Genomic DNA, 17773 nt, shown 5'->3' on the forward strand with positions numbered 1-17773 from the left:
GACTACCGGTGTGGTGGATGAGGACGATCCAGTTGGCCTTCATGCCCGCCCAGTAGTGGTCGCGCATGAAGGACAGGTGGACGGGTAGTGGTAGCATGTCGAGGGGCACCACGGCAACCTCCGTAGGATCGTCAAGTCGGTGTCTGGGCCACCTACGAGGATCGGGCATCAGCAAGAAGGGTGTCTTGAAAAGAGCCGGCCGGTTGCAGATGAGTAGACGGTACAAAGACACCGAGCATGCGGCCAGACGGACGGTGCTGAGTAGGTCCATACGACTACAGATCTGCTCCAAGAGAACATCAGGGAGGGAATTCCAATCGCGGCTCTGCGTGTCAGTCGGTTCTGCCATTGGGGTTTTCGGTGCCTGCGAGCCAGCGGGGAAGTGGATTCGGGCGGGCGAGCGAAGAAGCTTCTCCTCGTGTGGCCGAGCAGTGAGCGGGGGGATATGGTACGCGCGAGCTACCAAGGAAGATGGCGCGGGCGGGCGAGCAGTGAGCGGGGGTAAATGGTGTGCGGCCGACGATGGGGAAGAGAGGAGGAAGAAGAAGAGAGGAGGAAGAAGAGTGGAAAACGGCGAAGAAAGTGCATTAAATCTCAATTCTACTAGCACTACTACCAGGATATACTGTCCTTCGGAGTGTAAATAGTTACACCGATGACAAGTGGGTCTACCACAAGAGGGTCCATATGTCAGTTAATGGGGGACAGAGGTGCGTAGGCGTATTTGCCGAAGCGTGCTCTACTGGCAAACATGATGGCAGTACTGGGTAAGGCTGATTTAGTAACAACAACACGCTGGTTCAGCTTATTAATTACGTGTCCCATCTGCTGCAGCGTGTATTGTCACTTCACTGTGAAGACTAGTTGAATAGTTCTCTCTGACCGAGATGGGGAATAATGGATCGCGAGGACTTCCTTTCTACAGTATCCCTATGCCTCTACGCTCACTTCACTCATTTTGCTCCGTACCTAGTCACTTGTTGAAATCTGTAGAAAGACAAATACTCCGTATTTGGGAACAGAGGGAGGCTTTTACTCCGTACTATTTGGGAACAAAGGGAGTATCACCATATGGAGGGAACAGAGGAAGCTTGAAATATGAACATGTCAATGGCAGGGAGTAAGCCCCATGCATGCAACATGCAACACTCACACGTACACATGGACGCACGCAACACTCACGCACCCATGCGGCACACAGCACACGACGCAACACACACGCTCACCTCAAGTGCTCAACCTACTCCCTACGTCCGTGAAAGACTGTACATTTAGAGATTTACACATTGACCAGGGCATAATTAACGCCCAAAAGTAGCAGACTTATGTGTGCATGCAACCATTGAGATAAGAAGATTAAATGAAGGCCATTGCATGCTGTAATTAAGGATAGACATGTAGCCTATACCTACAGCACAAGTTGGTGCATTAGTCAATCAATATCAATTTAGATTAAAGGCTAAATGCATTGGAAGTGTAGATGTGCATTATGTACCACACTCTTTGTTTTGTAGCCGATGTACACTCTTTGTTGGAAGACCGAGGGAGGACACGTGCATGCACTCACATACACAGCCAGGGCGGTTCGCGCGCAAGGGTTGGACTCGTGTCGCGCCTGCGTAAAGTTTTGTTTAACTGACTTCTTTGCTCTGCCAACTGACAGGTGGGACCCACAAACCAGGTGACAATTTAACCAGTCAACAAAGTGCCACGTCGACTATGTGGCCGGTCAGTAGGGTGCAATACGGTGCTCTACGATGAGCTAGTGACCGTATAATCGCCGCAAAACTATATATAGTGACCGTAAAGAGCGCATTGTTACATACGTTGACCGCCAGTGTATTTTTCTCGTTTCAAATTAAGCCATATTAATCGGAAAGGACGCAGTATGGACTACTACTAGTACTAGTACTCCTTTGAGGTGTCCCGTCAACTCGCCGAACGAGGAGAAGCTTGCTTACTACGTCTCTCCCTCGCCCACGCGCGCGGTGGTTCGCAGGACGAGGAGAGGGTCTTGACTACAGCGCCCTCTCCCTCTCCCTCGCCTTCGCCCTCGCCCTCGCGGTGGACGTGCAGCAGTTCAATCGGTGTCAGATTGCCAGAAGCATATTGTACTGTAGTATCATCATTGTTGGACCTTCCGAAGAGGCGAAGAGCCAAGTGCAAGGTTCACACGAGTACGAACTGTTGAACCTCCCGAAGAGGCAAAGAGCCAAGCGCAAGGTTTTATAGGAGTTGTCGTCCTAGTAGGAGTGTACTACAACTATAGCGAACGATGCTACTGTATGATGCCGCCACGTCACGTATATCAAAAGCTGTGCCACCTTTTTTTCTCAAAGAGCGTGTTGGAGCCCGTGCAACAACCACACAAGTTGCACGTACACATAACACATTTACTAGTAATAAATTCTAAAGGACAAATGCCAGTATGCCACACAAGTTCATCTCCAATTCATGTGATAAATTTGTGCACGACTAGTCTACATATATTCACAGCGCTACCGTTCACAATTACCGTACTCCACTTACACGTTATAGATGGGCTACATGCATGTCCTCCTCCAGGTTCCAGTCCCAGGTGTTCTTCATGGATGGCACGATCCATAGCGGTGGGCAACGGGAATCATTGTCGCAGCTTTCTAGTCCGGTTCCACACGATGGAGACTCATCCAAGCTGAAGCGGCATAAATCAGGGATAGCGTGTCCCAGCATGTCATTCATCCGGCGGTGCGCAATGAAGACACAACCATGCTTCATGAACGGCAGGCCTTCCGTGTCATGCACGGAAGGTGGCATCCGCTTCACAATGGGGTAGCTATCCCCGATGAAAAGCGAGTACTCTCCAAGAGTGTTCCTCGGCACCCACGTAGCATCACGGGGGCCAAACTCGGCGCCGTTCATCTGGTACACGCGGCATCCCAGATTTGTACACATGGTGACGTACATAGTCAAGGTCCATGCATAATAATGTTGTGCTCAAATATGGCGGTCAGTAATACTGTGCAGCAAATAGTACTACTCCGGTATAGAGGAAGTAAAATAACCGGCTTATTATATATAGCCACTCTTGGCTACATGGATGAGATAGTAAGACATGGAAAAACAAAAATGGTGGCAGCTAGTGGGTTCAAGTCTTCAAGGGCCTAGCTAGCTATACGCATCCTCCAAGGTAAAAAGTACTCCTACTAGTACTACTAAGTATACTACTCCCTCCTTTCCGGTTTATAGGGCTCAATTCAAAAATCTCACCGACCAAGGTAGATGGTGAGTGGTGGAATACTTTTGTATTTTGCAAAAGCACCCAATTAATGCTCTTGTTTTCCTCAAAAATTTATGTTTACCAATGTATTAATTGCAATGCATGCATGCATAAAGTACATGCATTGGTCAATTTTCTCTTAATACTTGCATGAAATTATTTAATGCACCTTGGAATCTGAAATTGTGATGGGGAACAACCAAATTAAGCCTTATAAAATGGAAAAACTAAGATTTTGAGATAAGCCCTATAAACCAGAAAGGAGGGAGTACTAGTACAACAATGAAAGAGAAGGCGAGAGGGTTAAAAAATGGAATACCTGGGTAGATGGTGACGGTCCGATCGTGGTAGATTGTGTGACCATGTTGCACATCAGTGGTACCATGGGTAACGACTGCTAAGATAGCTGATCCCAATATGCCAAAGTCAGCTACAAGGTTCCAGGTTAGACCGAATCGCAGATGCAAATGCACATCCAGGATCGGCGATCTTATTTTGATCGGGGGATGACTGGTCCCTGCAAAATAATGGAGTACCGTTAGGGATGCAAATGATGGTTTGTGCATTCCGTTTGTAATCTCCTGTACCGTAGGATGGCAACCAGATGAAACAAGTCCCCTGGCTTGTCACCACGAAGATGCGGCCTAGATGGCGCACGGCGTCTTCGAACGTGTAGGGGTACAAATCTGTCGCCGCCAACATGCGCCAGCCTCTGCCGTTACTGCGTCTTGCATTGATGGCAATCCTTATGTCGAACACCGTGATGAGATAGTAATCATCGTAGCCGCGTCTCTTTGTCAGCAGGTCCGCAATTGCTATCTTCTTCAATCTCATGTAGGCATCATCATACGTATTCAAGCCCAGCCAGTGGAAGGCCGATCCCAATGGTGGAGAAGGGGGTCTACCGGAACAGCCGCACTACTGTGGATGTTGTGCAAAATGATGGTGGTATCCGGCCGGAGGTATGCAAGCCAATCTTCGTTGGCACCGACCCAGACCTATATATAAGACGGTGGGCAGCGGAGAAATTACGGGATGGAAATGGAATAACTAAGTACTACATGATCAAACTCCATTACTGACCTGCTCATCGGACAAAATCCGACTACCTCTCAACGTCGGCAACTCTAGCGGAGTCAACGTGCAACCATGGCCAGGGAGCGGTGGACTGTTCGAAGGATTGTCCCATAGAAGAACCTTCTCCTCGAGGACGCATGGAAGACCAACAAGCATGGCCTTTTCCCAAGCCTATTTAAGCAGCGTCTTGAAAAAGTTGGTGCAGGAAGCACCGAGTCTTGCAGCGGTGAGGACGTCAGAGCGGCGTGCGATTTCTCCCAGAGGATCGTCGTCCAAGGTCTCCCAGCCCCGACGAGGAGGAGAACTGCCTGGCGTATCCATGGGAGCAGCGACGAACTGCCTTCTCTTTGGGGGGAGGGGAACTGGCGAGGAGGAGATAAGAGCGTAGTAACCGCAGGGCCTCGTCCCTTCCAACTGTAGATCGTTCCTCAGCGAAGGGGTGAGGCTATTATTTACTACTAGTACTAGCATTATGGAACGTTATGGGATTGCATTATACTGTAAATAATAGCACTAGTAAGAAATTTTTGGCACTAGGTAGTAGTTTTTGGCGTGGATTAAAAAAATTTGGGTATGTTTTTGCCATTTTTTGTACACGCCAACTAGTGTCAAAAAACGTCTTACATTATGTGACGGAGGAGTACGTACTCGTACTGTAGCAGTACCAGTACTACTTTTCTCAACTAGTAGTGCGATGTACTGTACTTCTAGTCTAGTCTAGTATAGTGCACCAGTTTTGAACTCTTGAATCTCAGGGCCAAGGAGCTACAGTTGGAAGTGGAGGGTACTACTATTCTCTAGAACCATCGTTGTACTATCAATGCAGGGGAAGTACACCTGCGTAGTGGCCTAGTGGGTACTCTCGGTGCTATATTCAGCCGCTCCTCTCACGTAGGAGTAGCTGGCCTACTCAGCCGCTCCTCTCACGCACACACTAGCAGACCGTTTATCAGCGACGGTTACTACGGGGGCAGAACATTTGAGTTATTTGATACAGCGAGACTAGGCTTTTCGCTTCCATTTGTGGAGGTGTAATGGATCTCGTCGAACTTTGTTAGTAGTTCCTTCTTTATGAATGAGATGAAGCAAAGTTTTTGCCTCCGTTTAAAAAAAACACGTCAAGAGGAATTTCTTTTATAGTAGAGCCGATAATGGAGTGAAGTCCATGCGTGCAACGCCACAAGCTACAGAGTAGTAGTAGTGCACTTTACGTACAGAGCCATATTGCACAGTTCCCAATGCCCCGCCAGGCTTTTCCGGCTCCTCGGGCTTAATTGGGAGGCGCTAGTTTAAATATGCTACTAGCTGATGAGGAAGCTGCAAGCGAGGTGCGGCTAGGGCGAGCACGCGAGCCACGGGATGCTGGGAAGGAAAACCCGTTCACGTGGCTAGGCTGTCCAGTGCACCCAGATTGTGGGGCCGCACGTCCGTTCGACTTCAAAACTCAACTACCCGTGTAAAATATTGGCTCGCAGCGAAGTGTAGTAGTACTATTTTAAAAAAAAGGCCGCCATGCGTTCGGCCAGGATCGAACCCACAAAACGAGGTATACACTCCCGCGACCACTAGTAGTACTCGTTGGAGTACAACGCAACCTAGAATCGCCTTTTGTCGCTAGTAGTACGTACATTGTTCCTTACAAGAAACCCCTAATAATGCAAGAAACCACTAAAATGCCAAGAAACTACTACCACTTGCATACGTGGCAGACTCAAGATAAGACTACCTTATCAACCATTGTACATGCTCTTACCAACAAAAATCCTCGAGTGACCTCCTACCTCTGGCCCGTCCACCTAGTCATCCTCGGCCATGGGATGCAGCTACCGCCGCCGGCAGAAGGCGAGGTCAAAACCACCGGCGGTGCAGAGCCCATGTTGCGGCAGCCCGGATACCAGCTCCGTCCGGCGCTCACAGCCACTAGCTAGCCAAGATAGCTCCGTCCGCTGCTTGTCTGCAAGGTTTGCTAGCTAGATTGGCACGGCAGCGCGGCGGTTTGCTCGTGCGCGCCGTGCTCAGGCCAGCCATCTGGCTCAAGCGAAGGCCAGCGCGGCGGCTTGCTTGCTCGTGAGTCACGCTCGGGCCAGCCTGCCAACCCGTGCAGAGGCCAGCGCGGCGTCCGGCCCGTCCGGTGGAGCGGTGACCAACTCGCTAATCATCGGCGCCACCGACGAACACGCATCAGTACTGTTTGAAGTAATGTTCAGGAAAAATAATGATTTGAGGGGAATAACAAGATAGAAGGTCAGATGTGGGTCCCTCGTGTCAACGGTCAAACAAAATGTGTTGGTTTAAGCTGCCTCGTCAGCACGGACGTGTGGGCCAGCCCTGTCATAAATGGGTTTAAACGAACCTAATCGGTAGGAGTACTAGGTAGTTGTTTTTGGCGTGGATTACGAAATTTTGGGTATGTTTTTGCTATTTTTTGTACAATAGATTCTTCCTAGGGCTGGTTGAAAGTGGTAGTTTTTTGTTAAATACTCTACATATTGTAAGTAGGAGTGAAAGTTAAGCTTTGGAAGCCAATAAGCAAGGCTAGTTACATAGTGCATATGTGTACATGATTGAAAGTAAATATCAACCATGAGTGACTAATATCTTGATGGAAAACTCGAAACTATTGAATACTAGGAAAAAAATGCATGGTTGGAAATACTAGCAATGTTCATGTCCGTTGCAACGAATCATAATTAGAATAATACTTATTCACAAACTTGGTACAAAACACTCTAATTTTGATATACATATGTCACTAGAGATATATTATGTTTCAATTAGAATATATTCCTTGGGCTGTTTTGGTGAGGTCAGGGAGGGATGTGGTTGGTTTTAAGATACTAATTATGGGTTTTTCTGCAAATTGGTAGACAAGTGGGATGTTGGTGAGAAAAGGCAACAACTTACCTCACAATCGTTAGATGTAGATCTAATGGTCAGAAACGACGGATGGCAGACACACCAGCATCACCAACTTAGTCTTGTGTAGGAGTACTAGCAAGATCCGTGCATTGCACGGAACATCAAGATGCATTTTTTTATAAAACACTTGTTGTGATTGACCCTTGCGGGAGTAATCCCATGTGTAAAAACTAATGATATCTCGAGAAATATGAGATAAGGTGAAGAGGAGTGGGGTGTGGTGTGGTGGTGGTTGGTGGTCAGACTGAGCGGAGGCATGGGGATTGACGACGCCGGCAGCGGCCACCAGGCCAGTTTGTTCCAGAGGCTTCCTTTCTTAATTGCTCAACAATGAGGTTTGTTGGAGATAGGTATGAACGAGGGAAGGCCTTGTCTGCAAATGTGGAGAGGGGTGCGGGTATCTTTTAGTTTAATTTCCATCCGTCAGATATAGATCGGACGGTCTATATTGCAAGATGGCACACGTACCATCATCACCAACTCGGTTTTTTATAAGAGAAGAAATATAAGTATGGAGATACAAACGTATTATCGATACTTGCTTTCGTAAACTAGCATCTACATTCTATTCAACGCCTCGGCATGTGGGGCCTTAGCACAATGACTTCTCGACTGTGTAAAACAAAGATTTTCCCGTCGCCGACAAGGAGGGGGTGACGGCGGCGCGCTTTTTGGCTTGCTCTAGTCCTAGTAGTCATACTAGGTGGTCTAAGCACGTGTAGATTTATTCTTTTTCACGTCTCGTGTTCGCCGTACTGCCACGACTGTTGATGAATAGACGGTAAGTTATTCACGGGGAAACCCTTGATGAGCGTGTTTGCGAGAGAGAGAGAGAGAGAGAGAGAGAGAGAGTGCGTGTGTGATATGTTAGAGACTGAGGCAATGATAACAGATTCTTTGTGTCTATGTGTGTGGAGGATAGAGAGAGACATGTACATGGGGCTTTCTGTTGTGTAACATGGAGACACATATACATAATTAGAGAGTGAGTGTGTGAGATACACATGCGGACATGGGGAGAGATGAGGATCCAGATAAATGGGTGTTTGTGCGTGTTTGTGTGTGTTTGTGCACGCGTTTGTGTGTGAGAGGGAGAGAGTGTACATGGAGTAGAGAGACCACTGATGATGTAAACCTAGTATAAGGGAAGGGGGAATGGTATGACATGTGTAGTAGCGGGATAGCACGGGTGCGGGCTGGGGGAGCAGACTATTTGGAAGAGACATCGAGTGTGTGTATGGGAGAGGGGTGTGAGAGCGAGAGAAAGAGAGAGCTAGCGACGGAGAGAGAGTGAGAGGAAGAGAGGGGCGAGAGGGGTCGTTTGTGTCCATAAATGGCGTATAGATAGGGAGACAATGTTGATGTTGTCCGAAATTGGCCTATGAACGGAGACGCAAGGGAAGCGAGTCATCGTGTGTGTGATAGGGACTTCATGAGAGATCTAGAATAGATGGTGTAGAGAACAATGTGCGAAATCGAGAACGATTATACATTAGGGAGCTATGCAAAGAGTCAGGACATATATGTATGCAGGGAAGGAGCTGGGGCGGGTCCGCATGTGGGAGAGATAGAAAGAGGAGAGTGGTGCACAAGGAGACAAAGTGTGCTTGTTTGCAGTGGGGGTGGTGTGTGAGGTGAGTGCGCGAGAACCACATAACTAGGGAGATAGACGTTTGGGGGCGACATTTTGTGTGTATGGGAAATATACACTCTACATAGTGCGTGTGCTTGGGTAAGAGAGATAGCGGGAGACCTAGAGAGTGAGGGAAGAGATGTGTGCATGCCCGAGAAACAAAGTGATAGAGACCTATGTTGGGGTCCGGACTTTACAAGAGAGAGGGGTGTTAATGTGCTCGTGTGTTGGTGTTCGGGGGAGAGAACGACTTCTCTATGTGTGTGTGTGTGTGGTGGTGGTGGTGGGGGGGGTTGACTTCATATAAAGAGTGAGGTGTCTATATTTGAGGGACTTTAGCGTAATTGAGATATTGTGCACTCATGGTTGATCCATTTGTTTCACAGTTTGTACTATGAGATAACGATACTTTTGAACATGCGTGATATACCTTGATGTACCAGAATTACAAACCTAAGATTAGAATTTTGGAATTCGACTCCATCATTAGCTTTTGTAATTCATTTAAACGGAGGTACATTTTTTAAGCCGGGATTTCGTGATTTCAAATTCATATATCAAACCTAGAGATATACACATACGGGCATGTTCAAACTTTATAATCATCCACTTTATTCATACACATACACATTTTTGCTTTTGTCATCATATTTAGGATAAACACATTTGGAATTTCATTTGAATTGGACCGTATGATGGTATTTGCTTGTAGTAGCTCAATGATCCATATTTGAATTGAATGGACAATCTAAGTTTCGAGTTGGAGACATTGATTTTCAAAACTTGCACTTTTTTTGCGTGCAAAACAAACAAATTGTCGGCCATGATATCATAGTTAGCCGTATGAGAGCAGAATACTTATAATTTTAGGCGCCAAAATCTTTCAAACTTCCCGCTCACATCGAAATATCACGCGCCCGAAAGTTTAGCCCTGCGATATTCCTGTTTTACCCCTGCCACATGAACGGAAAAGGGCTGCTTTTGTAACTCCATTGTTTTCCCCTCTTCGCCCCCAACATTCTTCCCCAGAGCCCCTCCCCTTCCCCTCCCCGACCCCCCCAACCAAGGCAAGCCGCCGAATCTAGTCCTCCGCCGTAGCGGTGGACCTCACACCCCGCCGGATCTACCTTCCGCACCTTGGAACCCCCAACTGCCAACTCACCACTTCACCGGAGCCGCTTCAGCGACTAGCTTGTCCACCGCTCCAGATCTCCTTGACCGCCATCATGGTCCACCGCACCGGATCTGCTTAACCGCCGCCATCCACCACAGCGTAGGCCCTTCACTGACTCCCTCGTCCGCCCCTTCGCTGGCCCTTCATACAAGCCCTCGTCCGACGCAACAGATCCGCCTCACCGAAAGCACTATACAACGCGCCCGCCGAAGCCTTCGTCCACTGCACCGGACCTGCTCCACGGCCCTGCTTTACCGACGCCGCAGCCTCATCAGGTTATTTCGATTTGTACTCCTTCGGTTTTTCTCCTTATCGTGCAACTGTTCACTTACCACAGATGAGCTTTCTTGTATGTCGACAGGCGCTGCAACCGTAGCACCGGAGCCGCTTCAGCGTCGGCGACAGCCGGCCCAAACTCAACTGCAACACGAGCACCATCGACGATCCTTAGCTATCAAGTATGACAACGATACCCATACGCCACCGAGAATCAGGTACTATTATCGAACGGCCGGCGCCTACGTTCACTTTCCTAGCATAAGCACCGCACCTTTGAATTTCTTCAGGGCAACTTAAATATAGCGGTTGTACACTCCCTTTCAACTTTCATCTTACCATTTTAATTTCTTTTCGGCTGATGCTGCTTCGAACCATTTAAATATAGTTTGCCATGCTCGGCAATAATTTGTCCATTGTTTACCATGTAAGCTTACTGCCTGGATCATACGATAACTATCTCTTACTTATGTCTAGCGGAAACCTTTCAGGATGCTGTTCACACTAGGACACAATGTACAACCCCAGAATCTATTTGTGGAAGCAGTGCGCCATCCATGTTACCAGATGGTAGCAGTTCAGAGGCAACACCGCCGGAGAGCAGTCTGAGCACAGATATTATAGTCCTTGAGGCTCTACTAGAGGCAGAAAGAGATGGTGTGGCTGCCATGAATGAGGTAATCTTTATCTTGAGGCTGGAAATTACGGAATTAGCGGCACGCATTATGCAAGCAACCCAAGAATTAGAGGAAGTAAGAATGTTGCATTTGAAGACGGAGGAGGTCCTGCTGTTTCTGCTATCTGAAGCCCAAGGTAATCCCAGTTCTTCTTTAGATACCAGTTGAAATTGTCATTAGATTATTGTACTTGCATGTTGTGTCATGTCTCTGAATGGATTATGTTGCAAGACCCCCTATGTTGTCTGGAATTCCATGTTGTCCATGTGTTGTAATGATCCGAATTTTTTAGGCGAGGTAATCCTCAGTACTTGTATGATTGACATAAGGTGAACTATTTTTCGTGTGAGCATATTGTATTGGATGAAATAACTGTTTGAATCAGAGTGTATCCAACCTACTGAATTCGAAGATAACGGCATTTCTAAATCATAATCATATATAAAGGTGGAATAAATCTTTGTTGTGGTTTTGAAGAAATAAATAACAAAACGTATAATTATCTGTGGATATTCGTAATCGAATACAAATTGGATTTGAATTTAGTTTGCCAGGTCCCAGGGCAAACGTGAATGCTAATTCTCCCAAGTTTTGAACGAAGCGGCTAAACACCCACTATAATTTGTGGGCTGCCCGAAGCAAGTGTTTGCGAGATGGAAATTACTGTCTACCCCTGACACTTGACATCCTTATCGACCGGATTTACACTGCTGTCGATAGGGGTAGACTAGTAACTTCAATCAGACGTGACACGACGGCCTCTGAGCCCATTCAGACACGGTGGGCGCCAAACGTGGGCGGCAAAACACATTTGATTCAAGCTCGTCCGAAAGACATGTGTCTCTTCCTCCATTTCCCCATTCATACACGGTGGGCGGCAAAACAAACTCTCCTTGTTCGAAATCGATGTAGGTTAATATTTTAAATAGGGGCAGATGTGTAACTTCCATCAGATGTGACACAACCGCCCTACCTGTCAGCCCCGTTCATACACCGTGGGCGCCAACCGTGGGCGGCAAAACACCCTCTCCTCGTCCGAAATAGTTACCAGCAAATATTTGGGAGATGCGAGATTACCGTCCTATCCCCAACCGACGCGATGTCCGAAATTTTAAACGGGGGATAAGTTCGTAACTTTCCCCCATTTCAGAGAAGCGCGTCCCAAAGTTTGAGATCCCCCCTCCCCTCCATTTCCCCATTCATACACCGTCGGTGGCACGACAACCTCCGCACTGCGGCCAGCCTCCTCTGTCCGCCACCCCATTCTCCACCTTGCCGGAGCCGCTACCCCTACCCCGTCGTCCACTGCAAGAGATGGACGTCTCTCATCCACGGCGCTGGACCAGGATCCTTTCATCGCCTCCTCTCGCTTCATCGGTGCCGTCGTCCACCTTGCCATTGCCGCTCCTACGACCGCCTCGTCCACGGCAACAGGATATATCCCCCGACCCGGCCGTCTGCCGTCTAAAGTCTTCTTCCCCGCCACCGACAGCCATCGCACCCGCAGCACCCTCAACGTATCAGCATAGGCCTACACGGCGTCGCAAGAGAGGTGGTACTCTTCCATATGTGCTTAAGTTATTGATCTCACTCGAAAAATAGATCATAATTTGTTTACTGTACTTTTCTTGTCCGTACCAAATCGTAGTGGCTAGTTGAAAGCAAACATTGGTTGCGAAGTAGCTTTGTCCGGTTTGCACCTTCAGATCCGCCATGGCACGGGCACTATACTCGTAAAGCTTATGGTTTCCCCCCTTTATATTCACTACCATCATCGTAGGTGCTTCGTGTCGTGCTAGCACTGCTCCTCAAGACCTCAACCCAAAGCTTACGTGTTGAAATACGAATCTGATATGATGCTCATATCACTAAAACAGAGAACGTTTAATTGGTCACCTAATGTTCCTATATTCATTTCAAAAAGCATGTGCGCCACCCACTGGTCCAGCTAGTTCCACTTTCCTGATTTTTCTCCTGATGCTTAGGGTTTTCCCCTTTTATCTACTCTACTATGATCTCCGTAGGTGCTTTCTGTCGTACTAGCATTACTCCACACTTCAAGCTAAACAACACAACACTCAGAATACGAAAGCTTAGTTGTTCAAATATGATTGTGATATGATACTGATATTAGTTAACCGACACATTTAATCGGTTAGCTAAAGGTCCCACTTGAGTTTCCAAATGCATGTCGCGACATATAGAGAGACAGCATAATTGCATTTCTTTGTCACTTGTTGACCGTACTTTCTTGTCCATACCAAATCTTAGTTGGTATTTCAAAGCAAACATCAGTTGCTAACTACCCTTTGCGCGGTTTGCAGCTTCAGATCTGCCATCCCACTGCCACGGTCAACACTGTACTCATCATGCTTATGTTTTCCCCATTTTATGATGACCACAATCAACCTACGTGGTTCGTGTCGTAATAGCACTGCTCCACCCATCGAGCTAAACAAGCTTAGTTGTACAAATTCATATCTGATATTATTGCTGATATTAGTAAAACTGAGAGATGTTTAATTAGTTAGCTAAATGTTCCTACTTTAGTTTCGAAATGCATGTGAGCCACATATGGAGAGACGGAAAGAATAGTATTTCTCTGTGCGCTCTGGTTCATCATGGGTGGCCAACCGACATTGTATTGAAACACTTGTAATATCTTCAATCTGCTTGCTCTTCTGCTCTTCTTTAAGATGATACTCTTCTCTTGCGGTCGACTGGTCAGGTCGAGTTGTTCTCCCTTAGTATATTTTGAATCTGTCAGATCAGGTCGACTTGTTCTTCTTTACTATATGTTGAAGCTATCATCTGCGAAGTGTCATCACTTCTGGAGCTCTCATATTTTGAGTAGTAGGCCACATTATATTAATGCACACAACAAATTACAGCATGCATGGCATCTTTTAAAAGAATTGCAGAGATAGCACAAAGGGGTTTACAGGGAGGCAGTATTGGATTAGAATCACTTATGCATTACAAAGAAAATCTCACTTGTTTTTATGTTTTCATGCATGTCAGATATTGAACATTATCAAAATGAATATGAGAATGGGCGCACGAGAGGAATATTGCGGAACGATCCACTGGCTAACAAACTTGGCATGGTGGAGGATGGCCTATCTTATTCACCCATCAAGGTGCTTGCTCTAACTTTGCAAAGTTGTATTGGTCGCACATATTTTGCATCTGACCTCTTGCATTTCTTCTACTTTGTTACACCATCTGCTTAGTTTAAGCATCATATATGAGTATATGCCATAACTATCCATTTTCTGTACCTATTCCATGTGTCGTCACACTATGTTTTTCCAGTCAAATGTTGTTCTTTCGTGATAGATGTCCAAAAGGAAGAGGGTGAGTGCAGATCCTCAAGGAGTACAAACTAGGTATTTGGAAAAGGTAGTGGTACCTGTTAAATCAGATAGATCAGCAGCCACAGAAAACACAGGCCCAACTGTACCACACTTTACCCCTACTCCAGTGGCCAAACCCCTATTAGAACTGCTGGGAGCCTAGCGTCAGGTACTGTCTATGATATCAATTCAAATTTTGAACTCCTAAATTTCTGCTTGTGCCTTACCTTCTCTCTTGTATGAAAACTAATTTCAGATGAATCTCCTTGCTCAAAGGATCATATGATCTCAAAACAATAATGGGCTCTGCATTGCTCTTGTCAGTACCTCTCTCCCTTTTGCCTTGTAACGCTGTACTTAATTAATTGCTATTTGATTATGTATCATCAGTCTGCACCTGAGCTTCATTATCCTCTGTTTCTTCCAATATTATTTGATCTATATTTACTCTTTGCAAAATGTAGAATAATGGCAACGCTTATAAAGAATTTTCTTTGGGGAATTTATTGAATTATCCTTCCATCAACATGGAGAAGGGCTTTGTCCAGCCCGTGTTAACATGTAATGTAAGTTCATCCTTCTCAAGCCTTCAAACTTTGTTCTAGTATAGATTTGGATAGGCATCATTGCCTCCACTGCTGTTTGCTTTGCTGTTTACATCTGATTGGATGTTTGCAACAACTACCAGTTTCAACATGTAGTTGTAAAAACATGTTCCTTATGCAGAACAGATCCATTTATTTGCTTATATAATTGTGAAACCTGTTATGTGTCTCCTTGTTTCTCTTTCAGAGTCGTATCTCTTACGCCAGGCAGAACTTTAGGGAAGATAGTGAGCCAAACCATCTTGAGGACAGCGAGATGACCCCAAGGTCCTGTCTTGATGAAGACAGTGAGTTGAAGCTACTCACAAGCAGGTGTGAGACAACCTCTGTGCAGTCACTGCCTCAATCAGTTCGACTTCTTCAGTGTCAACTTAAAGCGGAAAGGCTTGCTTCAGCTCAGCTCCGACTTGAAGTCAAAGATGCAATGAAGATGTCAGAGGACTGCCGTGCGCACCATCATGCCTTAAATCTAGTGTTGATGCATCTATCGTTGACACAACTGAGGTCTACTCAGCTTCTTCAGCTGTTTGGGGGGCCGACCTGGCCAGGCCTAGTGCCTTCTGAAGTGCTCTCAGTTTTGTATATTCTTTTGTCGGCACGTTTATTTGCACTGGTGGCGAACTTTGATGCCCAGTGGATGTAATATGTGTGATAGCCGTGATAGCCTAGTGTAAGTTGCTTTCTTATTTATTTCCTTGTTGTCTTTTTTATTTGTTTGCTTGTAGTCATTGTAGTTCTTTTTCCGCGGTTTGCTAGTGGCTGCAATAACCTATTTTTTAAAACTAGGCCACAATAACCATGGGCTAATATTTACTGTAGTGACACTGGGCCTCCTACGGGCCGTAGAAACAGTGGGCCTTCTACGGGCCGTAGAAATAGTGGGCCTTCTACGGGCCGTAGAAACAATGGGCCTTCTACGGGCCGTAGAAACAATGGGCCTTCTACGGGCCGTAGAAACAATGGGCCTTCTACGGGCCTTATCATCAATGGGCCTTATACGGGCAATATGATCGATTGGCCAAACATGGGCCAATAACAGGCCGCTTTATGGCCGTAAACGGGCTAGAGTTGGAATCGTCTGTTCATGGGCCGACCATAACGGGCCATCGTTAATAGGCCGTATTTCATGACGCTATGAAAACGGCCCAACGTGTTAACGGACCACAAACGGGCCGACTGTAACCACGGGCTGAATTTGGCCCATAAGCAGAAAATGACAGTAATGGGCCGTAAGTAAACGAATGCTGGAAATGAGCCCAAGAATAAATGGGCTCTGAGAAGGCCGAAAGATAACATGGGCTGGAAATGGCCCAACGGAATAACGGGCCCTTAATGGGTATAAAGTGATACACTGTTCATTACGGGCCAGTTTCACCACGGGCCGTTAATGGGTGTAAAGTGATACACTGTTCATTACGGGCCAGTTTCACCACGGGCTGTTAATAGGCCAAGAGTTACATAGGGCCTCATATGGGCCGAAAGACGTCATAGGCCATACATGGGCCAGAAGTGAAAACAGGCTGGAATCATATTGGGTAGCCCAGATGACGCTACTGGGCCTAATTCGGATAGGGTGTAACGGGCCTTGGGTTAGAGGGCTGTAAATGGGCTATATGCGAATAGGCCGTTAACAGGCTTTACATGGGCCGGCCCGCCACCTTTTGACCAAGTCAAACGGGCCGGCCTTTTCACAGGAATGGGCCTCTGTTAGGTCGTGCCACGTGTCGACGTATCATAGGCGCCTTCTGTCCAATGAGTGGATGACATCTGTCCCAACGGTGAGCCGACACGTGTTTCCTCCAGCCAATGATGATTTTACACATGGAAAATCCCCATTGGTTGGGGCTGTTAACGGGTTATCGGATCCAAAACCCGACCCAATAGCTTAACGGCGTTCCGTTACAGTGGATGCCACGTGTCGGTCACCCTTGACGAAAGCACTTCTGTGACGCGCGATTTATCGTCATGGAAGTGGACACTTCCGTGATGATAATTTTCGTAATGTCATGGAACACTTCTACGACAGCACAGGTATGACTATCTTGATTCTGTAATAAATTTGTCATGGATGTACATGCATGACAAAAAACGCGACCTACTGTGACAAACACGTATCATCACGGAAGTGTATTTTTTTGTAGTGCTATCGGTCTCTCGCCTGTATTTGGCCTTGGACGGAGTCTACCGCCCGATTTGGGCTGCATTCCCAAACAACCCGACTCGTTGACAGCGCCTCGTGGGGCGACAGGGTCCGGGACGGACGGGGCCCTCACCCTCCCAGGCGCCCCTTTCCAGGGGACTTGGGCCCGATCCGTCGCTGAGGACGCCTCTTCAGACTACAATTCGGACGGCACAGCCACCCAATTCTCAAGCTGGGCTGCTCCCGGTTCGCTCGCCGTTACTAGGGGAATCCTTGTAAGTTTCTTCTCCTCCGCTTGTTTATATGCTTAAACTCAGCGGGTAGTGCCGCCTGACCTGGGGTCGCGATCAAAGCGACGTGCACTTCGTTTGCTGGGTCGTTCTGAGGCCATAATGCCGGCTGCGCGTCAGATGCACTGCGTTGATAAAGCAAGGACGCCCACCATGCGCTGTGTCCGGCGCGGTACACCGGCAGCTCGATCTTCGATCCACCACCCCTTGCAAGACGAGGGACCAGATGTTGCATCCCGATTCCCGATGAGGGTGTGGTTGGGAGCGTGTTTTGGCGTGACGCCCAGGCAGGCGTGCCTTCGGCCGAGTGGCCTCGGGCGCAACTTGCGTTCAAAGACTCGATGGTTCGCGGGATTCTGCAATTCAC

General features: G+C 47.2%; 1 non-coding gene across 1 annotated transcript in view; it reads right to left on the reverse strand.

Moving 5' to 3' along the window:
- Positions 1-17683: 17683 nt before the first annotated feature.
- Positions 17684-17773, reverse strand: part of LOC141028148 (5.8S ribosomal RNA) — a 156-nt gene continuing 66 nt past the window's right edge. Inside the window, exon 1 of the ribosomal RNA XR_012190432.1 lies at positions 17684-17773. This exon is cut by the window's right edge and continues 66 nt beyond it. This is a non-coding gene — a ribosomal RNA (5.8S ribosomal RNA).

The sequence above is a fragment of the Aegilops tauschii genome, chromosome 7 (genome assembly GCF_002575655.3).
Source record: "Aegilops tauschii subsp. strangulata cultivar AL8/78 chromosome 7, Aet v6.0, whole genome shotgun sequence".
Lineage (NCBI taxonomy): Eukaryota > Viridiplantae > Streptophyta > Magnoliopsida > Poales > Poaceae > Aegilops > Aegilops tauschii.